Here is a 26557-nt window from a genome sequence, read left to right as displayed (position 1 = left end):
CTGTCCAACTGCTGTATCTCTGCGCTGTGCCGATTTCAGGCCATAATGCTGCACGAATGTATGCACACTCTTCAAGGTTGCAGCACAACATATTTTCCCCAGAGACACGCCTGCAAACCAAGCAGTTGAGTCAGACACGGCCCTAGTTGAATGAGGCCTGGTTTTTGTCATGAGTGGTTTGCCCTACTTTGAGCGGCACAAACTCCATTGCGACTGAGATCCATAAAGAAACGATTGCTTCTGTGATTGCAGCATGCTTACTAGTGTATGCATTTGAGACCAACAGCAGGTCAGTTTTTCTCAGCTGTTTAATGTGATGTAGGTAGAACTTTAGACACCTTTTAATATCAGCATAGCATATGAAGAGATCTTTCTGCTGAGGAGGTCAGATCCGGTAAGAAAATCCATAATATTAACGGCTTATTGAGGTGAAAGTCGGAAGGGTCTTTAGGAATTAATTTTGGATTGGTTCTTGAATGACAGAATTGACCTTGAAGCACAAGAAGGGTTCTTGAGCTCTGAGAGCCTCTATCTCACGTACCCTTCTGGTTGGAGTGAGCGCTGGCAATAATGCAACCTTCCATATGAGAACATTTGAAGCCTGGTCTGTGCATGGGTTTGAATGGACTCTTCATGCGTTGAAAAAGAACTGGATTTAAACGCCAGTCCGGGGGAAGAGCCACTGCCGAAGGAAAAACTCTGAACAATACTTTCATAAACTGTTTGATGATTCTGTTTGAGCGCAAAGTGAGTGAATGTGAGGATTGCCTGTATCTAGATGTTGAAGCGAGATGTATCTAGATAGAGTCATGCACCAACCCAGAATGAGCTACAGAAAGAAGACAGAGGAGTAGTAGTTGCTCAGGTGATGCCTGCAGAGGATGCAGATTTTATATCTGCAACCGTAAGCCAAAACGTCTCCATTTGGGCTGATGTGTTTTTATTATAGCTTTATTATAGCTTCCGCCCTTGCTTTGGAGATAGTCCCTGCTGTCCTGAGGAATATTTGTATCTTTGACTTCATAGATTTTAGGAGCGATGCGCATATGTGGAGAGAAGTTGGGACTGGATGAAGGACATGGCTTTGGTTCATCGCCAATGCTGCCTGGGCCACCTGGGAGCTAATGGATGAAGCGATACCACTCTTTCCTCTTGTAGGGAACTTTTGGTATTAGAGATATCTTGGGAAACGTGTAGGCATAGATCCCAGACCATACGATCGAAAAGGTATTCCCCCACAATCCTAAATGTGGATGCCAACTTGCATAGAACTGGCATTTGTGATTCTCGTTTGTTGCAAAGAGATCTGATGCTGGTTTGCCAAAGAGCGAAAATATCCTATTTAGCGTCAACTGATCAAGCTTCCATTCCTGGCAGCTGTTCCTAGTTCTGCTTAGCATGTCTGCTAAGAGATTGCTTGTCCGGGAACATGTTCAGCCTGAAGAGTTATTTTGTGAGTTGTCAACCAGCTCCAGATTTCCCGAGCTTCCTTGGACTGCACCACTGATCTTGTGCTCCTTTGTTTTTTCACATAGTGCATGCTGGTGGTATAGTCTGTGCGGCCTAACAGGTAAGACTCTGCTATGCATGGCAGGAAAGCTTAGAGACTGAAAAAGATGGCTTTGAGCTCCAGCTGATTGATGTGCCTGCTCCGCTGGAGCAGAGACCACATTCCTTGAATTTGGAGGTCCACAGATGACCGCTGAAGTCCTCTAGAGAGACATCCGTAGTTATTACGAAGTCGGGTACTTGAGGTAAGAAGGTGAGGCTCTCTGATAGGTATGAGTCCTGGGGACCACCAGGCTAGTGCTTTCATCATTCCTGATGTGATGTTCACTGGGTCCTCGAATGATCCTTCTGTTTGTATCCATGGTTTTGTAGCTGTTCCGGTAAGGCTGTAATTTCCAGGCGTGTGAGGGATCGCTGATAACATAATGCAGAGGCTATTTGAACAAATGCACTGAAACAGTCCTTTTTTCTGGGTAGTTTGAGAGCCACTTGCTTGAGCCTTTATTACCTGTCCTGGCATAGAAAGTCTTTGTCATGTATATATCTATTGTTGCTCCCAGGAACATTAACTTCTTGGAGGGAATAGTTGATCATTTTTGGTAATTTATAGTGACACAACTTTAGGAAAAGCTTTGTGGCATTGGGCAGTTGAAATGTTGTTGGTACTTCTATCAGCCCATCTTGGATGAAGGGGAATACCTGATGACGATGACCATCCCTCCTGAGAGAAGCTGCGACAGGGGCTAGGCATTTGATAAATGCGGAAAGCTGATTTGAGGCCAAATGGGAGGACTTTGACTTTGTATTGGGAGCTAGCTACAGTGAAGCATAGCTATTTGCAATGTTTAAAATGGATGGCAATGTGGAAGTATGCATCCTGTAAGTCCAGAGTTGTCAACTGCTCTCCGTGTTAAGAGATGTAGGATGTCTGAGTGTGTGACCGTGCAAAAAGACTGTGGGGCTCATTACGAGGTTGGCAGTCGTGAGACTGACAGCCTTTCGATGACGGTCGGACCGCCTCACTCCAGGTGGCCCGACCGCCACATTACAACCCTGGTGGTCAGACCGCTAGGGGACCGCCGTCCCTGTCAGGAACATGGTTCCCGATGGCCTGACGCCGTTCTGAGTTGTGGTCAGCCATGACGGCACTACACTCAGCACTGCTGTGCTGATTACAACTCAACTTTCCACCAAACATTTTATGGCAGGACCCCTCCAAAAAAAGGCTGGTGGAACCTCAAGACATTTTCGATATAAAGTCCTACATTTTAGACTAAAATCAGCTCCTTAGACATTTGGAAAATGTATTTCTGTTGTTGCAGTACATCTAAGGAAACCAAATATATTTATCTATTCTTACGTGATAAAAAGGAGCATTTTCAGATGTTGCAATCAGATTGGGTCTTCTGGTAAACCTAAAAAAATCCGCTCTCTTCCCTGTGCACAAATGACACTACCTGGGAGCTATAATAGATAAACAGTCTGAAAAATTGTTGCCTTTCTCCAAGGATTGGGGGCACACCTGGTCCACTTAAGGCCCCAAGGATTATGGTCATACAAAGAAAAAACCTACCACATTAACCTGCTTCAGCTAAGAGCAGTTCATCTGGCTTTGAAATCCTTTTCTTCCTGCAATTAAAACAACTTCTCTGCTTCTCAGACGGACAATACAACAACACTGTACTACCTGAACAAGTAGAGAGGGCACATTCAAGGTCTCTGTCACTAGAGTCACAAGCTATTTGGAAACTACTCATTGCAAGGAATTCGACAATCACAGCTATCCCATCTCCCTGATTTTCAAAACGAGAAGTGGACACCCTCAGGTGAACTTTTCAATAGAATCATAACTGGATTCTAAATGATGACGATATGGAAAAATAAATCCAAGACTGGAGAGTTCCTCAAATAGTTGTGTTTGCCAACGCAAAACAAATGCTAAGATTACTTCTCCAGATTTTACTAACCAGGATCGAAAGGGAATGCTCTTTCTACAATTACTTAAATTCCCCTCACACCAACAGTTCTGGTCAAGTTTTACCAGTCTAAGACCAGAATGATAATGATAGCACCGGAATGCCCTCATTAATGGTGGTTCACAGATCTCCTTCGCCTATCCAAGCTTCCACACAAAAGACTGCTGTGCAGACAGGATCTCCTGTACAAATTCAGGGGGCAGATCCTGCACCCCAATCTTCCATCACTGACGTAAGCAGCCTGGAACTTGAATTCCTACAATATGGTCATCTAGGTCTTCCAAAATACTGCATGAATTTCCTAATAGAAGCTAACCGGCCTTCAACTAGAAAATCGCATGACTTTAAATAGTAGAGGTCTTGCAGCTGTTGTATTTAGCAGCCACAATCCATCTTAATGCCAAGAAGATGTACAGATACTATTCCTCCTTCATCTGGAAATTTACAATCTACAAATTTCCTCTATAAAGTACACCTTGATGCCATAGTTGCCTATAGGGAATCCTCATCACAAACATTCTTCTTTGGAATGCCTGTGATTAAAGATTTTTTAGAAGGTATTAAAAAGGTATTTCCTCCTGTTACGTTTCCTTCTCCTCTTTAGGAACTTACCATTGCTGTATCTAAATTATTGGGACCCCCATTTGAACCCATTCACAAAGCCTGTTTACAACATCTTACATGGGAGTTAGTCTTCTTAGTGTCAGGCCTGCAAACCTGAACATGCTCAAGAACCCACATCTGGCATTTAGTAGAATGTGCCTGTAAGAACGAGTACTCCAAAGTTGTAGTAATTGTAGTTTATTCCTGGCAGCACATCACGTCCACCTGTATCACAGGCAGCCATCAACTGACTCCAGCATTCCCTTCATGACATTCCATGGAATACAGAATTAAGTTTACAATCAAAACATTACAATGGCATGCTCCAGTATAGACATAGAAAACAAATGTGACAGTGCCCCTACCCAAATCACCTGCCCTTGCATAGGCCATTGATTGTTGTTGCCTTTGATAAATGTTTACTTGAGCCAATGCTTGTTTTAGAACTTGTGTAGGGATCTGGGGCACGTGTCAACTTGTTGCCTGAGCTTGGGGCATCCTCATGAATCAGACTGGGTGAGACCAGGTACAGCAGTATTATGACTCAGACTGGGTGTGGCCAGGTGACCAAAACTGGGTGTGGCCGGGTGTAGCAGATATTTAAAGACATACCAGTCTTGAGGCGATTGCTTGCTGTGAGAGGTCCTCAGAAGCAGAGTGGGATTCTCTGCTCTTTCGCGCTTCTTCCTGGATCGTCTATTCCACAGCCCAGCATTGCGTATGCCGATCCTATAAAATAAGAGATCGTGTAGATTATCATCATTAAAGGCGGTAACGTGCTGCACATGCTTGAAAGGCTTCTTACTGGTTACCTTTCATAGTTGATTGCCGGATGTTCAGACGGGCAGTGCGCACTAGAAGGTCATGTTATCAGTGTCCTTGGTTACTTGAATACTTGCTGTCTGCCGAATATTAATGCTCATTGTTGTTAGCTCACAATGACAGTACAGATTTGAGCGCATGTTGGACAATTGGTATTTTAACGATGTACTATGAACATGTTTGTTATAGTTGAGTTTTATGTAGCATTTTTGTGATACCAATCATTGCCTATGATAAAGAACACCCAGTGCTTGGCATATGCTAGTTTCAAAACGTGATTCAACGGTCTGTTATTTCCATGTTCAATTATCCCTGTGATGTAACAGTCATGACACCAATTACATTCAGAAGTAAGCTTTACTATATTATCCCTGTGCTCTCAGTGTGGTTAAAACACTGAACTGTGTTCTTTCTGATAATAACATGCTGCACTGATTAATCCCTGAATATTTGAGAAATCTAACTGCTTAAGAATTGATTTTCATTCTTTATCGCCTGTTATATGTCATTGATTGTGAGTGTGACTGTGTTTCCCAAAGTCTCATCAAGACCCAACAAGCAAGACGTACACTGAATTTCTGGAACTTTTTAGGCAGGTCTTCCAGTGGGGCCACAATGACTTGGGAACAAGGTGGGAATACATGTAGTTAGTAGAGAAGGCTGAACATTGTATCTGGTTGCAGGTTTCATACTGTTTCTTGAAAATCCCTCGAGAGACGGGAGAGACATCAAAAGCAGGAAAGGGGACCCTGACAGGTACACCTAGTGTGTGGAAATTGGCGAAGAGTAGTTTTAGTATATCGGTTGCATGAAAAGTGTTATTTTACTAAATATTTATGTCTGCTCTTCGTAGACCACTGCTAGCTCTCCTGATCTTGCCAGGTGACGTCCATGTGTCTCTCTCTCTCATCTATGCCCTTTCCCCTGGAACGTTCCTGTGCTGATCATGTACAAGTAAGTGGGAGGCACGCAACATCTAGGTGGAGTTGGGAACAAGCAACTTGGCTCAGCATTTTGTCTCCGTGGGACGAACAGGTTAGTGCTTGACACTTAGGCGCTATTACCTCTGCACACAGAGTAGTAAGTGAGATTCAGGCTTGATGTGCAAAAGAGTAGTAATGAGAAATCACCCCAGCTTTCTTCCTAATGTAGTTTCAGATTTTCACATTAACAAAACCATTTCTTTACCTACATGCTTTCTAGTCCATCAACACCAGCAGAGAAACTTTGCATTCTCTGGAAGTAACATGTTTACTAAAATTCTGTTTAGAAAAAACTAAAGATATACAACATTCAGAACCTTTTTTCATAAACGATGGTCCCGTAAGAACAGGTTTACCTTCTTCTTCAAAGCAGTCCATTTCTAGATGGATAGTTTCCTGTATGCTTTTTAGATACTAACTAAGAAGCCCTGCCTAGTAGTCCTAAAGCACATTCCACACTGGAAAAAGCTGCTACTATATCACTTCTAGGAAATGGTCTTATTTCAGAGATTTGTAACGCTGCTCATTGAAGGTCTGTTCATACTTTTGCAAGTCACTATTGTCTAGATTGACATCCTAGTGCAGATACTCAAGTAGGGTAGGCCTGTTTGAGGAACTATTTTGGTTGATTGCTGAAGCTCTTTTTATTTCATGTCCGCTTATTTATGACAGTACCCGTTTTTCTCTATTGTGCTTTGCATTGCAGCCTTTTTGCTAACAATGCCATACATTCCCTTTCCTTTTCAAGATTTGTGAACGATTTTCTGTGGTCACTTCTATGGCAGTGACTAGTTTTCATGTAGTCTGCTCTTATTTAAAACGTAAATGGAATGAAATCTGGCCATTTTTGCCTTTTTTAAGCTGCAAACATATATGTAATGTACTGTTTTACAAAGTTATATACACATATGTATAATTTTAAAAGTGCTCTAGGATCCCTGCGCTTGATCGGGACTATTCAGTGCTTATGACTTTGATGAGGATTCCCCTCGAAGAGATCTAGGATTACAGGTAAGTAACTTTTACTTCTGCTGGGTCAGACAAAAACCTCATGTAATACTGGTTAATACTAGAACTATCACTGCTGCTGTGTCAGACAAGAACTGTCATTGCCTAAAGTTCAAACTAGAACTGCCACTAATACTTGGTCTGAGGAAAAGTGTCGGCAGAGAACTAGCACTTTCTCTGGGTCAGAATATAACTGTCACTGCCACTTGATCAAACTAGAGATGCGTCTTCCTCAGGGTCGGTGTAGGGCCTCAGTTTCAGTTTGGATATACTAGAACTGCCACTGCTTCTGGGTCAGATTGGAACTGTCTCTGCCTCATGTCTATATAGGATCTATACTGCCTTCTGGATCAGACTTGAACTGTCACTGCCCTGGAACCAGCTAGAACTGTCACTGCTGTTGTGACAGACTAAAACCCCCACTGCCACTCATTCAGGCTTGATCTGGCAAAGCTGTTCACTCAGATTAGTACTGCCAGTGCCTTAAAGTCAGACCACACACTCCAAAGCTGCCTGGGTCAGACCAGAACTCTCACTGCTGCTGAGTAGCCTAGAACTGTCCCTTCTGCTGGGCCCGACAAGAACCTCATGTAACGCTGGCTAATAATTGAACTGTCACTGCAGCTGTGTTGAACTAGAACTGTCATTGCCTTAAGTTCAGAATAGAACTGACACTGTCAAAGGGTCAGACTAGAACTGTCACTGCCACTGGGATAGGTTACAGAGCTCACAGCCTCTGAGTCAGGCTAAAATTGTCTCTCAGGTTTGAACTGTCACTGCCACTGGTATGGACTGGGATCTCAACTGCTTCCAGGACAGACTCAAAATGTCATTGCCTCTGGGTCAGTTTAGAACTGTCACTGCCACTAGGTTCAAGCTAAGGGTATGTGAAATTTGTGTAATATGAATTTCAGCAAGTTTCATGAAATTATGCATAACCACATGAAACGCAAATCCATAATTTTTCACCATATTTTAGTGCTAAATGCATCATTGTACTAATTTTTGGAGCATGGTCGAATATAAACAAAGCGCAAACGACGACCACTTGCGGTGTGCTGTTCCCATGTGTTTGCAGTACATTTTTACTGCATGGTTCCATTCACAGTAAATGTTTGCTGTAAATTGTGGGTAAATACGCAAGGTGGCATAGTGGCTTTTGGTGTAACAGAAAATTCCCGAAATTACGCAAATAACGCAGGTGTCATTTAAATTTTGCCCAGGCTTAGTTCATGCTAGAACTTTCACTTTCACTTGGTCAGACTAGAAAGGTTACTACTACTAGGTTAAAATATAAGTAATAGCGCATAATAAAATGATGGACAGAGTATCGAAACTTTTCAAACACTCAACCCTAGTCACAGATCAGTTCAATCCATCGTCATTTTGCTTGCCAAGTCACCCCAGTTTGGAACCAGCCATATGCAAATCATTCTTGGCCCTGCTCCCCATGGGAACAGTTAAGCCCAAACTGCCATGCCAGGTCCTCCCTGGACCGGAAATAAGCATCTGGGACCGGTTTTGGGGTATCACCCCTCATCGGCGCAGCGAGCAAGGGACCATGTTGGGCGTACCCTAGTCACTTATGGTGCACAGAGGAATGCTCTATGTCGCTCGATCAGGATAAAACTATTACTGTCTTTAAGTCACTCTATAACTGCCAATGCTGTTGGGTTTGACCATACCTAGCACTGCCTTAGGGTCACAGTAGAACCTCCACTGCAGCTGGGTCATACTATAACTATCACTGCTTCTAGGTCAGAGTAGAAACTCCATTACAAATGGTTTAGACTAGAACTGCTGCTGCTGCTGGTTCAGACTAGAACTATCACATCTGGTGGGTCAAACACCAACTGTCAGTGCTGCTGGCCTTGACTAGAACTGTCACTGGATCAGAGTGAGACTAGATCTGTCATTATTGTTTAGTCCGCACTGTTAGGTGGCATGCATCAAGTGTTAGTCTAACACGTTTCAGTTCTGGTGCCTTTCTTACTGCAATGAAATTAGAGGTGGGCGGAACTTGTGGAATTTTACCCCATGGAATTCTGTGGAGTTACATAAAAGCTATGCAAGATTCCACAGAGTTCTACCAATGGGCGGAAATAGGCATGATGCACCACTTGTGCTATGATTTAGTGGTGGTAGCATATTCCACACTGAAAAATCAGAGCAAACGGCACCACTCGATGCATCAAAGGGCACAGCTACTTGTGGTGATTTTGTTGCCACTCGAGTAGATTCACTACTCAAGCGGCAGCCTTCTGACTGCGAACACTCATGAGTGCCCACATTAGAAAAATCTTGCAGGATGTCCTTCTAGCAACCTGAAATCACGCTAGGAGACGTGAAATCTTGTTTGTGCTCGCCATCTTACCGTTCTGGAGCCTCGTGTGAGAAAAGATTCTGCCATGCTATGACTGGCAAAATTTGGCCGGAACTCTGTGTTACAAGAGTAATGTGGAGACGCCAATGCCACCAGTTCTGCAAGCGGAACAATATTCTGCCCACCCCTAACTACAATGCAATGTCATGCATAATGAAGCACTGCGGGAAGTCCCTTAAGGCACTGCAGAGTGGTGTTGTATATGAGTCTCTTGCTGTGCTTGCAGCAGGCAAGCCCCTGCGACTTAAGCGCAAGTAGCGGAGAGGTGACTGGTTGTTACTGGATACATTACAGCCTCTCAAGCTGGATCTGGACACAGTTTATTCTAGTGTGGGACCCACAGGAGTGGGGATCTTTCTCGAGTCCTCGTCTCCTCTCACAGTCACCTTGTGAGACAATGGAACAGTCACAGGCAGATTTGGAGACCTACAAGTGTGTGCTGACTGCGCATCTTCCATGCACAGGACAGCCACTCTTCACTCAGAATAACCTCAGGCCATCGCTGCTGACACTGCCTGATGCTCTGGGCAGTGCTTAATTTGAGCCAGTGTTTTCCGGTGCTCTGCACCGGCACTTAATTCTTAGCACCGGTGCTTATTGCAGTCTGCCACATTGTGGAACTCTCTGCCAAATTTGTGCATGAGCACAACAGCTGTTTATTATTTTAATACACATTAATAATCACTAATTTGTGCCACCCAAGCCATTCTTATAGCTCTGGGGGCCTTGAATAGAATGAATTGAAACACTTGCAGGAGTGTGATGGTTAGTACAGCGCAGGCTGGGGCTATGGATGGTGCAAGCTGCAGTGCCCTCCCGACGAGGGCCCTGGCACTTCTTGTTTTACAAATTAACCACTGGCTCCGGGGAAGCAGTGTGCTGCTGTCTCGCACTGCCAGGAGCGCTTAAAACATGCAATTGATGTTGGCAATCTGTTAAATGGAGCATTTTTAAAAAGGAAGATTTTTTTTTCCCTTAAATAGCACTCAGCGTAGCACGTTTTGTTAGGCCAAGACGCACGTTTTCCAGCCATTTCTTGTTTAAGTCAACTTAGTGTATATTTTGACTTAGTGACATGGCACCTGACTCTCCCCGATCAAGTTTGTCTTATGGGCCTAAGGCCTGCTGTTGGCTGTTCCAGTCCTGTCAGAGCTGTCAATCACCAGGCTTGAGGATGTTCTACCTGTGATATTATTGCTCGTCTACTCCCTGCCTTCAGAGCACGGGCTCTGCTGCCCTGGCCTGCTATGACTGACAGGCTGTCACACTTAGACAGCTCCATCGATGCTCAACTTCTTCCGACAAACTACTCCAGTCAGTGGCTCAACTTCATAATGTGAGCTCGTCTCCGGACTACCTAAAAGTCACAACAGCAGATTGCTATCCTCTAAACCATCCTTCCTTAAACCAAAACACTCAAAGCAAGTGCCCCTCTATGGATACCATGCATCGCCCCTACAAAGTTGGGACATAAATGCTGAGATTTTAGACAAGAGTGTATTTTTCCTGCTCAAGTCAATGTCAGTCGTAAAGCATTCTCATGTCAGGAACAAACAGCCTGAAAACCTGACAGCAGGGTCTGTCAGGTTCGAAGCTCAACTGTTGTTGGTTCAAACTAGAACTGTCACTGCCGCGCGTTAGGAATAGAAAAGCCACTGGCTCTGGGTCAGGTTAGAACCTCCACTGCCGCTTGTTCGGTCAAGAAGTGCCGCGGTTCCTTAGTCAGGCCAGGACTGTTACTGCCTCTAGGTGTGAGAAGAACCTCCTCTGCCTCTGGGTCATACTGGAACCGCCGGGGTGTCCGAACTACAACTCTCTCTGCGTCAGAGGGGCGACTGGCCTGGGGCTGTCATGGCTCGGTCTTGAATGGAGGATCTCTTTCCTCGTGGGCTGCCACCTCACCCTCACCCTCGCACTTTCATGGTACCATCCCGGTAGCAGTCAGGAAGGTCTGGAAAAGAAGACTTGTTCTGTATTTGAGAGTATTTTGGAGCTGTGAAGTAGGCACGGGTGGCAACATCCAGATCTCAAAGACTGATGTACGCAGAACCAGAGAAAACTCGGGGGCAAGGGGGGTTACAGGGCAGCCAGAGTAAAGCTTGAGACTAAGTATAGTGCCTAGCATGTGCAGTGCTAACATTTCAAGCTAGAGGGAACCAATAGCCTTGGCATTTCCAGTTTGAGTGTTGGAACTCGGGATGGCGTCTGAGTGCGCTAAGCGTGTCCTTTCTGCGATCTGACCCTCTTTCGTCGCAATATGTCTGGTACTTTGTATCCTAAACTGCGCCCCAGAGGCCATAAGAAATCAAGTTGCTGCTTTCGGGCACTCCCTGTGAAATAGTATCATGCTCGGTTTGTGTCACTGCCTTTCGTCTGTCGACCCTCCGGTGCTTCAAGGACGGTCTAGTTTTCTGATCGTGCCTCGCCTCTGCAGCCTCCTGTAATGTAAGCCCGGGTCTGTCACGAATTCAGGTTCTCCCCTTTGCAGATATCGCATTGGTACTGTCGCCGACACCATGTGATACAGCTCTGGGATTAATGCGGTGGTCTGAATGTCTGAAGCAAAACCTCGATCAGTGGAAACGCTGAAAGATGATTGCTTCCTGAAGTGATGCTTTTAGAACCAGTTGGCTTTTAAAGCCCTGTTGTCGCCTATCGAGTGCCCTCTACTGGCACTCATGAAAATAACAACTTGAATGCGAAAGGTTGAAAACGAGTTGGGGAAAAAATTCTGAATTCATGTCTGGTCTTCACTCGTATGATTGTTGCAGTCAAGCCTTACAATTACACCCATTTGCACACGCTTTAGAGTGAAACGGCTTCTTCGACTTACTCGTGAGAAATGGTAGATCCAGGGCTCGTCCAGGGGCGGCTCCTCGTTTCGTTTGCTAAAGCGGCGTGGCCACGGGGTGAATCGGGACATACTTCAGTGACACCAGTCGTTAGTGTAAAAGGTCATTTATTAGGACAGGATTGTAACAATAATACATATTTAAACTTTAAACGCTTACACCCCAACTTTAACAGATCCCACCCTTTAACCTTTCCCCGCGCATCTTTTTACTTCAAAACTCCCGCCTTTTCCGCTAAACACTCCCCTTTTCCTTTCATGCCCTAGTTGCTTTGTGCATCCCCCACGCTGTGATCCTTTGCCTGCTTATTTTTCTCCTGGAAAGGTGGCCAAGCCCGTATCTGACTCTCCACCCTCCCTTATCTACCGTCCCACTCCTGTCTTACAAACCTGCCCTAACTGACGTTCTTCAAAACTCCCTACTAGCCTACAACAATCACCCCAAACGGACTATGCCCTAACTAGACTTAATGATTATTGCCGGGTGGGTGGGTGGCCAAACTCCAAACCTAAAATCTTTGGCGTGGAAAGAGGCCAATCCCTCCCCGGCACCCCTTTTTATAACCTAACCTAGACCTCCCCCGGTTACCTAACATCCTGCCCTCCGTCCTTGAGTCACTTCCCCCGTCCCGAAAATGCCCGCGGAGACTAGAGTGTGTCTCATCTCTGCAGGCCCCTCCAGAGCAGTGAGGGGAGTGCACTGTGCATTCCCCTCAGTGCGCATGTATGTTTGGCCACCGGGCCGGCTAAACACACATGCGCAGAAGGCTCTCTCCAGCTCGGCACTGTGTTGCCAGGTTGGAGAGAGCCTGCACAGTCTCTCAGTCTGCCTGGGAGGGCCCTGGCTGGGCACTCTCAGCCAATCCTGATGCTGCTTTGAGCAGCGTCAGGATTGGCCCAGGGTAGACTGGGAGCCTGTGCCTGCAGCGAGACGGAGGAGAGGAGCGGCACGACGAGGCGCAAGGTAAGTTTTTATTTTAGTTATTTTTTATTACATTTTAGACCTCCTCCCACCCCCCGTACAGAACGCGCCCCACTCCTTATGAGTAAAGTGAGCCACAACTGGCTCGTTCTATGATTCTTGTGTCCCCTGTAGAAAGGGAATGTGCCAGGCCCCTCTACTTTGCATAGGACGGGTTGGGACTGTCTGAAGGGATGCAGGGATATTCTTCCAGATCCTTTGTGCATAAATGGAGAATGGTATTTTGTCTTTTTTTTCTCCTTTGGATTACTATGTCCCCTTACTGAAGATGTCTGGGATGTGGGTGTGTGGAGAGCCACTGGAGATAGTGAGCAGGTTATCCGAGTAAGCAGGGATGCTGATCACAATGGATTTGTAGATGTTGCAGGTGGTTTTGAAGGTGGTGTTGGTCGACAAGAGGGCTTTTGGAGTTCCATCAGGGTGGAGTGGGCCCTAACGAGGTGTGCAGTAGCATTTAGGATGCACTTAAAGGGGGATAGTGGAGATTACATTTCGAAGATAGATTCGCAAACACCCAGTGTGAGACAAGGTGTGTGATTTTAGAGCAAGATATGAAAGCAAACAGTTTAAAATGGCTTGATTTCCATTGAAGTAACTGTCAGATTAAGCAATGCGACCTAGTGAGATAAATCTGAGTTCTGGTACATTTACCTTTTTATTTGAAAGAATATAAATCACAGGCTGTACAAATAAAACATGAGAGTTAGACCTGATAGCCTTAGGGTGGTCATCCCTCAACTATTTGCCTACCTCCCTTCACCTTTCTGACACTGTTTTTGCTGGTTTTAGGACTCTGCGCACTTTACCACAGCTAACCAGTGCTAAAGTGCATATGCTCTCTCCCTTAAACATGGTAACATTGGTTCATTCCCATCTGGCATATTTGATTTACTTTTAAGTCCCTAGTAAAGTGCACTACATGTGCCCAGGGCCTGTCAATTGAATGCTATTAGTGGGCCTGCAGCACTGGTTGTGCCACCCTTATAAGTAGCCCCTTAACCATGTCTCAGGCCTGCCATTCCAAGGCCTGAGTGTGCAGTTTCACTGCCACTTCGGCTTGGCATTTAAAAGTACTGCCAAGCCTTAAACTCCCCTTCTTCTGCATATAAGTCACCACTAAGGTAGGCCCTAGGTAACCCATAGTACAGGGTGCTATGTAGGTAAAAGGCAGGACATGTACATGTGTGTTTTATATGTCCTGGTAGTGGAAAATTCCTAAATTAGTTTTCCACTACTGTAAGGCCTGCTCCTTTCAAAGGATAGCATTAGGGCTACCCTCATATACTGTTTGAGTGGTAGATTCTGATCAGAAAGGGGTAGACAGGTCATGTTTATTATGGCCAGAATGGTAATAGAAAATCCTGCTTATTGGTGAGGTTGGATTTTATATTGCTATTTTAGAAATGCCCCTTTTAGAAAGTAAGCATTTCTCTGCAATTAAAATCCATCTGTGCCTTACAGCCTGGCTCCAATCCACGTCTGGGCTGGGCTGGTTGACAGCTCTCTTGTGCATTCCACCCAGACAACCACAAATACAGAACACTCAGACACATCTGCATTCATCTGCATACTGAATGGGCCTTCCTGGGCTGGAAGGGTGGAGGGCCTGACACTTACATTTCAAAGGCTAGTGGCCTGCCCTCACACAATGGACTACCAAACCACCTACTGCGACTCTGGCAGATAGACCTGTACTGAAAGGGGACCTTGTGCACTTCAAAACCACTCTTTGAAGTCTCCCCCACTTCAAAGGCATTTTTGGGTACATAAACTGGGTCCCTGACCCCACCAACTCAGATACTTCTGGACCTGAACCTCCAACCTGTCAAGAGGAACTGCTGAGCTGCCAAAAGGACTCATCTGGACTGCTTTGCTGAGAAGGACTGCTGCCCTTCTGCCTTGCTGCCCTCTGACTTTGCTGAGAAGTGCTCTCCAAGGGCTTGGATTGAGCTTGCCTCCTCTTTTCTGAAGTCTCAGGGACAAAAAGACTTCATCTCTTGAGGAAACTCCTTGTGCGCTAAAAATCGATGCACAGCCTGCCAGAAATGACACACAGTTTGCCTTGCAATGAGAAAATCGCTGCACAGCCAAACCAAATGACGCAGCCCGACTTCCAGAGTAAAGATTCGACGCAGCGCCTGCCTTCCGACTAGAAATTCAATGCACAGCCCTACTGGATTGACGCACAGCTGAATCGGAACGACACAGCCCGACTTCCCGAGTGAAGAATAGATGCAGCGCCTGCCGTGTGACAGAAAATTATATGCATCACCTACTGGATCGACACAACGCCTGTGACTTATTCCTGCATGCCCAGGATTTTCCCTGCATCGTCCCTTGGCGTCAAAAAGATTCCTGCATCGCAGCCAGGAACCAAGACTGGGCATCAGAAAGTGACGCAAAGCCCCTTGCAGCGTGGAAAGAAATGACGCATTGTCTGTGCTGCGCTGGAAATTCCGACGCACACCCTATTTTTCCACGCATCGCCTCCTCTGCGGTCTCTGTGCGCATTATTTTTGACGCAAACCAGGTATTTTGTGCAAACAAGAGATAACTGTTGATTTCTAAGATTTAAGACTCTTTAATCTTGCAAAAGTGATATCTCAACTTGTGCTTATTGAATCTTTATTGTTTTGTCCTTAATTTAACCAGATAAATATCATATATTTTTCTAATCCTGTGTGGTGTATTTTTGTGGTGTTTTCACTGTGTTACTGTATGATTTATTGCACAAATACTTTACACATTGCCTTCTAAGTTAAGCCTGACTGCTTTGTGCCAAGCTACCAGAGGGTGGTCACAGGATAATTTAGATTGTGTGTGATTTACCCTGACTAGGATTGTGGTCCCTACTTGGACAAGGGTGTATACCTCTGCCAACGAGAGACCCCATTTCTAACAATGAGGGTTTTCTCCGACCATCATTAGCATTCTGGAATTTGTGTTATCCCAAATTTACATTGTTAAATGTAAAACTACCAGAATGGATTGATATGTAGGTTAATAGTGTTCAATTGCATTTACCCTGAGCCATGACTACAAGGCTCCTATCAACCCCCTCCGCAGCCTTTAAAGCATACATTCAGACTGCTCCAGAGTACATTTCTTTTCATAAATTAGCAAGATGCAGATTAATTTTTTTTTGCTATGCTTTCATCTACATACAATGATTTCTCAAAGAGGAAAGCATGTAATTGAACGTTTCTGTGACCCTTTCCTTGGTCCTCACAGTCCTGGACTATCTGTGAAGTCCAAGGGGTGGGAAGCCAGCCTTCTAGGGTTGTAATGTGGACCATATTTCACCAGCATTCTATCAGCATGGTTGCTATTTTCATGTCTAAACCAGGAGAAAGGTTGGGTATGGGAGTAAAAGCCATTATTTTCTTACAGGAAGACCAAGGCCGATTTGCATATGGCTGGTCCCTACCTGTAGGACACTAAGCAAACCAATGATGACCTGGAATGCTTACTATCATATTCACTAGGTGCTGAAATTATGTCAAGCATTCCGATAGGGGCTGAAAGTGATTCAGGTTCTCTGCCCGTCACATTTTTTTTTTTGCTCTTTGAAACTCTCAAAGTCAAATGGGTATGTCCAGATGTGGGCCCATTGCTCTCGGTGCTGTAAAGCACAAACTGCACCTCATTGAGAAAGCCTAACAAGTATGAGACTAGTCTCTGGTTTCTTGTGTTTCTGTTGAGAAAGGATATGACATAGAATGGTTGAATTGTTCGTATCTGAGCAGGACCAAGACTTATTTGCATAAGTGAATAAACAATATGGGCTGGAATTTCACCTCAGTAACAACCAGTGTCTTAGATTGATTCATGGATTCCTCCCATAACTTTTTGCTTTTCTCAGCAGAAAAAAGAGTAAAACTATCAATATAATTTCTTGTGATATAACTATATAGAACAAAAACTCCTTGGTTCTCTCATAAAATAAAATCTTTCGAGTTGACAATGTACATAATACAAATACAATGGCATAGAGACTAAGATATAAATTATAGATCAAAATATATCAGCATATCTGCCCCATATAAATTTAAAATCAAGGAAGCCAAGAAAAGCTACTTTTCTGATCGCATCTCTAAAGCTTTTACCCTTCAAAAGAAACCTCCCACATCATATCAGAACTACAATCTCCTTTAGTTTTCTCAGCTACCTTGTCAACATTCCAGAAAACTATATGATAAACTTGCTCGAAACTTCTTCAACAAGATTAAACTAAGACGTGACAACAGCTAGGCAGAAAAAAATATGACACATGATAAGCTTCCTGTGACCACTCAGAAAACCCGAACTGTGACTTCTTTAGCCTCTGATATATCAAAGTATGCAGGCACCTTGATGCAGCTGTTACAAGTTGTCATCCGACTGGCTTATGCCTAGCTAAATCCATGAAACACCTGTTGCCTTTTCTCAAAACTCAACTGCTGAACTTGCTTAGCTGTTTTGTAGGACAAGGTATTTTCCCCATAGATGGAAAATTATCCACATACATTTTTTTAAAAATCCATCCTTGACCCATACGATTTCAACACCTTTCAACCAAGCTCCCTACTGAAATTCTTTGTTAAAACTTTGGACTACAGGTTTTAAACAACTCCAGCAATTTTTGAAGACAATCTTTTGGATGCCTTCCAAGCCGAATCCGACCATGACACAGTAAGGAACTATTAATCCTATTTGGTTTGAAGAACTTCAACGCCAGCTTCTTACATTCTTACCTAAGTGTATATGAAATCTGTTCAGCCATCTGAACACTAGTCTACCATTGGAAACACAAATGACAAAAGTGCCCAGGATGTTGGTCCACTCAAATTCTTGAAAAACCTTTTACCTTACATTGACAGCATCTGGCACACAGCAGTAGGCAAAGTCTTAATTTAATCTAGGCAGGATTACTCTATGGGCATTTATTTAGCTGTACCTGAAAAACTCTATGCACTTCAAGTCATGCAAAACGCCAGTGCCTGTCTGACATTTGGCACTGCATGACACAACAGGATATCTCTGCTCCTAAAAACCCTACATAGACTACCATTCGATGTAGAGGTGCCTTAAAAGCCCATATGATCATACATAAAATATTACATCAACACTATCTTATCTTTCCAACTTCTAGATTGTTGATTTAGCAGCCAAACAGAACTTTACACTTCTTCAAGAAGTTTGGAAGTCAACTTTCAATTATCACATCACAGGATACTAAACACACTTTTAGTTTCACCAAGAAAGTGTCTATACACGGTTAGCCAAAATTGCTGAGTTACATTTTTGGATTTTCATCCCAAAACACCCTATCGTAAATCAGGCCAGTAATGTCTTTAACAGATGAGACAAGTGTTACAATGCGAAAGTTATGGGTCTTGAGACAAGCAGTCCATTGTTGCAATCTTAGTTCTTCCGTGACCATATTATTTGACCTTGGGCAAATCATGTTCTCCTTGGCCCTTTGTCTCCTTATCTGCCATCCTAGACTGGACATCTACTAATTCATGGCTGTTTTATTCTCAATGTGTACACTCCTCCCTTTTTACTACCTCTAAAGTAATCATAAACATTTTATTATAGTGGCTTGTGAATGCGCTGCAAGTTCTCCCTCCAAGTTACTATCTTAACATGCTAGTCTCTCTCACCTCTGCATTGTCAGTGCTGGGACATCCCGCTGCCCTGGGCTGCTTCAGGCTTCCCAGCTGGCCTCGTTGGTTTACATCCCTTTGTGATTAGCCTGTTTGCCTGTCTGCAACTGTCTTCTGGTGAGCAAAAGAGTTGGACAGTTGGTGTCCTATAAGGAGCTCACTCTGGAATGCAGGACAAACATTTAAAAGGGGGTCAATCCTGCACCCTACTATGCTATGCCATACAGCTTTGGACCAGTGCTGCGAAGCCCACGAGAGAGGGCCAGTGGTGTACCAATTGTGCCATGGGCCCAACACAAGCAAGGTAAAAGGGTTACTTCCCACACCCACTACCTAAACAGTAAAATACAGTGATCATTTGAGTAAATTGGTCCTATAAATCCCCTGGGCTCCAGAGCCACTGCACCTGCGGTACTTATGATATTTACACCCCTGAGAAGGGTCTCATTCCCTGGGCCTTGCAGACCAGTTATGTGTTGTGAGAATCTCCCTTGTCATAGGCCTCACAGGACCATGATTGAGAGGCCCAGAGCAGGGTTGCCAGAGGTGTAGCAATGGTGCCATGGGGCCTGTTGCAGGCAAGATGAGTACTCCACCCCCCCACCATCCACTGGTTGAATTGTAACATATAGCCTTAATTTAGGTGCATTGGGCATACATCCCTTGAAGGCCACTGTGTCACTGCACTTGCTACCCTGTTGATTGTTACACCGCTCAGAGGTGCCTCTTCTCTTGGCCCTCATGTCCATCAGCCGGGTCGTGCAGTGCTGGATCATGGCTGTGAGGCCCAAGGTAGAGAGTGCCACTGGTGTAGCAATTGCGCCATCGGTTCTGATGCAAGCAGAGCAAATTGGGCCCCCATCCACTTGGTGGTCAGTAAAACACAGCCATTATCTGGATGATTATACCGAGCCAGACGGGTGGGTGCGGCCAGAGACCTAGAAAGATTTATTTTAGACCTCCCACACACAAAGCGAGGCTGGTGTTGGATTCAGAAATCACAGAAGCAGAAATATCTGAAGCTACTTTCCAGATGGAGTCGAGGAAAACACCCCACTGAAAATGTTAAATGTGCCATATTCCACGTAGCGTTTCGACTGTGCGAACTATTCAATAGGGCAAGACCCCCCTTTTGTTTCATTGAACCTTTAAAAGCCCCACTGTGGGACCCTGCTACCATGACCATGTGGAGCAATTCCACATACTTGAGTAAACCCCCAGACCCCATATCAGTTACACCATCATCACTCCCCCTCCCTACACCTCCTGCTTTTTTCCCCCCCCCTTTTTTTTCTTTTTTCCTCTTTTTCACCTGTTTTTTTTTTTTTTTTTTTTTTCCCCCCCCGTTTCCTCCACCTTCTGTGTGTTCAACTGCGTCTCCCTTTTTCTCTCTCTATCTTTTGCTCTTTCTTCCTCACCTTGTGTTTTTTTTCCCCCACACTTGGCTTTCCGCCCCCCCTCCTCTTTTTTATCTTTGTTATCAATTTCCTGATTTCCCCTCTGTTTCTTTACTGTCCTTTCCTTTCTCTCCCCTTCTTTTCCCCTTTGTAGCTCTCTCCCCCTTTTTTTTTTTTTTCCCTTCCCTTTTCCCCCCCCCAACCCCCCCCCCCCCAACCTCCCCTGCTCCCTCTTCGTGACTATCCATCTCTTCTTTCTTCTCCCCCGACTGGGCTCGTCTCCTCATTATCCATTCCATTTTTCTTCATTTCCTCCTTGCTGTCTCTATTTCTTCCTCACTTCCTCTTTGCCCCCTCACTTAGCTCTTCCTTCCCCCCTTTCCCCTGCCTATCAATTACCTTTTTCCACCCCCCCGTTCCCCTCCCCCTGCTCCCTTTCGTCTCCTTTTCTTCCTTTTCGGCTTGGACTACCAGTCCGCCGTTTTGGGACTCGCTCTCCCAGCGGCCCCTGCTTTCAGTGACGCGTCGCGCGATACGCGCCGCGTCACTGCGGATTCCACCCCCGTGTGCGCCAGCCGCGCCACGACAGGGATACAACTATGCCTACGTTCCGTGGACTTTCCCACGGGACCCCGGTTTCCAGAGGTCCCGCGGACCACAACGCTTCACCACGGCCCTGCTGGCCCCCAGGCCCATGACACGGCACAGCCCCCGAGAGGGCGCGGCCAATCATATGGGCGTGGCACACCAATAATTTCCAACCGGGCTCACCTGGCTTTGCCCGGCATACTTGATCCCGTCCGGGCCCCGCCCCCACGCCAGGAGCACCAGACCGATTGGCTGCAAGCCACCATAAAGACTCACTTTGCTTACTAGCCGGTAGCAGAGCGGCCTGGCTCCGGCATGTAGGTACCCCCCATGGTATTCCCTTTGGAGTGGTAAGTGATGGCCTCCCTGGCCCCTTGGAATTCTCTCCCTTTCCCTTGCTCTCTTCCACGCTCTGATCTTTCTTTGGACAGTCTCTATGACCTGGCGTTTTCTTTCTTTTCTTCTCTGACACCTTTCCCCCCCCTTTTTTTTTTCATGTTCTGCCCCCATTTTCTTCCTTTTTTCCACCCCTTTTTTTCCCCCTCTCTCTCTCTTTTTTCTATTAGTCCCTCCTCCCTTCCTTCTCTCCTTCGCTCCTTTTATCCCCTCCCCTCATTAATCCCCCTGGTCTCTAGTCTCCCCTCTGCATACGTTGCGCCCCTACTTTCCGTCTCCTTTTTTACTGTTGACCCCACGCTAAACTGTTGACCCCCTCAGAGTGTGACTACAAGGGAAAACCCCCCCCGGCATCAGCCAGACCTGAGGCATACCGCCCCTCTGCCCGGGGTAAGTCACATTTGCATGCGTGTGTGAGTGTTTTTTACCTTATCTTATTTTATTCCTCACCAATTGCTGTGTTGTGTGCAGTGCCCACTTATTCCACCTTGAATAACTGTGATCTAATTATCATCTACCACAGGCCTACCCCACCGTGAACTACCTGTTCAGGTAGGCCACACCATTCTCTTTGAGCACCCCACTGACTACATGTGCTCCGACCCTGACGAATGCCCCTGACTTCCCAGCACACAGTGAGGGCAGAAACATGTTGGTCCTATGTACTTCTTTTTAGACTCCTAGAGACATTATTCTCTAACGAGCCTCTCTTCCCCCATATAGATTTTTTAGTCTTACCAGCATACACCACCATTAAAATTAGGAATAGTTATCGGTGACTTGCTCGGTAATTTTATTACTCACCCTATCTGGATCACTGTAACTATCCAGTCAGTTTAATTTCAGCACTCCCTCTGGTTCTTTTAACCAAGAGGTTGAGTCCGCCCAAGTAGTATCATCTTACTTGGGTGGGGCTAGGTGGTCATATGATGAAGCAAGACACTATTATGTGTGTGAGACCACCTAGTCCGTAAAGGAAACTCCCCTTGACTCCTGTGTGACAACACAGCATCCCCCTTTTTAGTTCCTACTACCCCACACCTTCAGTGTTTATACAAGATGGTAGAGCACCATACCAGGAAACCTAAGACAGGTCACGATTGTACTGAGCCACAAGCCTGGGAAGCCGAATGAGGATTGTCCCTCTTGCAGTCTGGTATCACTACTGAATGTAGAAACTAAGATTCTTGTGAGTGTCTGGGCCAACCACTTGATACAGATGGTGGATTCCCTGATGGGCCTGGATCAGTTGAATTTCATGCCCTGTAGAGACAAGACACAACTTGCGTCGTCTGGCTGCATGCTTCCCATGCAGAAACTATATAGCCAAATTGGCAATTGATTCATTGGAGTGGCCTATACATGTGTAAGTCCTGGAGAAGTTGGGATTCGGACCCAGATATTTGTCCTAGGTGGACTCCTCTACACCAGTCTGATGTCAAGATTAAAACTCAATGGGGCACTCTCAACAAGAGTTTACATTAGACAGAGGCATCCAGCAGGGATGTCCATTGTCTCATCTGCCGTTCGCAGTGGCACTCGAGCCACTGGCCACTTAGGTACGGAGGGATGTGCTAGTGCACGGGCTGTGATGGGATCCAGAATGGGAGGGCATAATTTCCCTCCTCACGGACATTATCCTACTCTATCTATTGGAATCAGAGAACTCTAGGCCAAACTCTAGAGATTCAGTGATTCGTATCAATTGGCACACTCAGTGACATATCCCCTGTTCCGGACCGCCTCCACTTCATGATGGAATAGCCCACTGAGATGGGAGCTGGCTAGGTTTTTGTATCTGGACATATTTGTGACCACAGAGAGGGAAGCTTTCTTTAGGAAAAACCTCACCAGAATTTTACATAGCTATAAAACAGATGTAGGCCGCTGGTGTAAACTTCCGTTGTCATTGATGGGAACGGCAGTCCAGTATAAAATAGTATAGCTGTCAAAATTTCAACATGTGTTACAGAAAACCCCTTTAAAGGTTATAGACTGGTTCTTCTGGTCAGTTGATGATGCCACTCGGGCCTGGCTATGGGGTGGAGTAGCGCCACAGATAGCCCCCACCACTTTGACCAGAAAGCCCCTAGAGGGCCGCCCACCCCAACCTGTTCTTATACTACTGGGCGACTCTGATACAGGTGATTAGCGACTGGGCATTCTCGTCACAACAAGAACCATCGCTGATGGCAGACCGATGAGCAATGGACCCAGAGGACTACATCTAATGCCTCTATAGGGTCAGGGGCTACCACCACTCCCCCCTCCGACAGAGGCGGTTACAAAAATATGGAAGAATGTGACAGCCATCCTGGGTGAAGGGCTAATGTGACAATGGAAACACCACTATGGGATTCTGATATATTGAAAGGCCTCTGAGTCATTGAAGGGCATAGAAAGTGAGACCTGCTGGTTATACCGAAGACTGGGGGTGTGTGACACGATAATAAGATGATACAGTCAGTCAGAAAATTCTTTATTCAGCAGATTGCCATAAAAGCACAGATCTACTGTAAACAAAGTAGAAAATAACTAAAACGCATTTCAAGATGTATAAAAAGTTAAAAACATATCAATACAATACAGAATCATGTTATATCCTGGAGACATAAAGACAACTAACAAGTTTAAACCGTTATCAATATACAAGAAATAAAATGTGACATTTACTTAATTAAGTTACAAAATCAAAAATTTGTTTCATAAACTAATCCATATCTGAATTAAGCTAAAATGCAGCTTAGTCAACCAGTTTGTATCGTTTCCTGATAGCGATTGCAGACTTAATAAAATTTAGTACAGAGTAACAGATTTGAATTCTTGGCAATTTTTGGACATGAATCAATGCGTCCTTATGGGATACAAATTTTAATTTACGTAAGCCAGGTAGAATAAAAACATGTCTAGGTGCAGTATACAGTGTACAAAATAAAAAGAAATGACATGTGCTCTGCTTAGATCTAGCATTGCAAGGGCAATTTGGAAGCTCTTTTTGCCAAATACATTGTTTGGGAAAAGCCACTCTAAAGTGAATTAAATTCAATCTAAATAGGGATAAAAGAAAACATAATTAGGGGCTCAAGAACCAAGTTAAATAGGGTTCCAAAATATCCGTGGTTGAAATTTGAACATCGGGGTCCAAAGTTTTCAGTTTCAAAAACCCGTGGAGCCTAAGATTCAAAGTATACTCAGTGTGCCGTTTTTTCACCAGCTCCTTTGCATTTATAGGTAGGGACCTTGGCTCAAGTAACATACACTCAAGCCCTGAATTTCGAAAAGATGTATGCAAATGTAGAAACCAAGGAATTCTGTTTATTTTAGTCAGTTGAATACAATCAGTCAAATAATCTTGTACCAGAATAGCCTCAGGATTACTCCAACATCTAAGCCACAATAGGAGAGGGGCAACTGCAACCAAGTTCTCTATGTGTTGTAAGCCCAATTTCTGATGGCAGATAATATTTGCTACATTCTTAGGTACCTGCAATAATCTGTGAGCAAATGTATTCTCAGCACGTTGAAGCTGATCTGATTTAGCATAGCCCAATAAACCCGCCCCATATGTGGGTGCTGAAACACATTTAGAGTTATAAAGCCTAGAGATGTGGTATACTGGTCTATGACCCAGTTTACGGGCAAAGCGGAAAACTGCTTCAACGTTTCTCACCATTTGCTGTGTCTTGATTCTAAGATGGGTGTTCCATAGCATAGAGGAACTTACATGCATACCAAGGTAACAAAAGTCTTGAACTTTGTTAATGATGTTTCCTCCCATAGTAAATTGTTTCGACCTTGTATTTCGAGGACCACAAGTCATAACATATGTCTTTGTGTAGTTTACTTTCAAATCAAGATCCTGCATGAAAGTTAAAAAAAGGTCCAACATACCTTGCAGACTGTTTGCTGTGCGCGTGATTATAACTGCGTCATCAGCACACAGTAATACTGGGAGCTGTCTCGGTCCCATCCTAGGAAAGGCCTTTCAATTTTTTACTAGGAAGTCATCAAGCCCATTAATATATAACAAAAATAGGAATGGCGCTAGGATGCAACCCTGTCTTACTCCTTGCGTAGTTGGAAAAGAGTGAGTTCTCTCACCATGAATATCGTATTGCACTGAAACCACCAGATCAGTGTGTAATTGCTTTATTAGCACCAACAGATGCGAGTCGATCCCCATGGTTTCCATGATCTGCCAAAGTTTACCTCTATTTACCAGATCAAAGGCATTTGACAGATCAACGAATGCCATGTGAATGGATTCTTTTCTAACAGTGACGTATTTACTGAGAATGAGGTGTAAGTTAAGAGCTTGTTCTACAGTGCCTAGACCAGGTCTAAATCCATATTGGATCGGGGAGAGGGTCTTTTCCTCTGACACCCACTCCCCTAGCTGCGACAAAATCACACTCCCCAAAATCTTGGCGGTTGAATCTATGAGGGAGATTGGCCTATAACAGGTTAGATCTCGTCTGTTGCCCTTTTTAAATATAGGTATAATTATGGCCAACGTCCATGAAGAAGGAATATTCCTCTTTACTATACTTCTTAGAACATTTGCAATTAAAGGACCCCAGAAATTTGGCATAGATTTAAAGAGGTCGACAGGAACCCCGTCCGGCCGGGAGCCTTGCCTGACCTTAAACGATTGATTGCTGTAATAACCTTGTGATGCTCAAAAGATATATCTAAGATATTCGAATTAGATTCCACAAGCTTCTGATTAATATTGTCAGCCCCCACCAAAAGAAGATTGTTACCAGGCGCAAATACCCTTATGAAATGATTCACCCAGACAGATTATGAAATGTCATATTCAGAGAAAAAAGGGTGATTTACTACCCTCCAAAATTTTGATGTGTCCCTCAGTTCAGTAGCTGCCAAGAGTTCTTCCCATACTTTTGTTCTGATTTCCGTTTTTCTCTCTTCTAATGTTGTCTTATACTGTCCCCTAGCCAGTTTAACTAAATCACAGGAAAAGGGAACAGATCTAAGAGCTTTTTAAAAAACTTTATGGGCGGCGGTGTACCTCCGGGCCCGAGGAATCCTATCCCCTACCAATGCCTCGGAGATTGCTTTACTTAAATGCTCGTATTCCAATACTATAAGTTTGTGAGTTGGGTGAGGCGACAAGCATAAATTAATGGAGTCTAACTTTTGTTTAATGATTTTCTAATTGAAATTCTTTGGGTCTACCTTTTCCCATTTCATACGTGCTCCAAGATTTTTTTTAAATGCAGGTTTACAACTCACTTACCTGTTTAATTTATCCAGTTTGGTATTATAAGCTAGATGAATCCATAAGGGATTGTGATCACTAGCACAATGTGGGAATACCTTAAAATCAAGAATTAAGAGAAAATCGGAAAAGTTAATAATACTAAAATCGATACTACTCCCTCTAGAAT

The sequence above is a fragment of the Pleurodeles waltl genome, chromosome 3_2 (genome assembly GCF_031143425.1).
Source record: "Pleurodeles waltl isolate 20211129_DDA chromosome 3_2, aPleWal1.hap1.20221129, whole genome shotgun sequence".
Classification (NCBI taxonomy): domain Eukaryota; kingdom Metazoa; phylum Chordata; class Amphibia; order Caudata; family Salamandridae; genus Pleurodeles; species Pleurodeles waltl.
The sequence above is the reverse complement of the archived record's forward strand: the minus strand, read 5'-3'. Positions refer to the sequence as shown.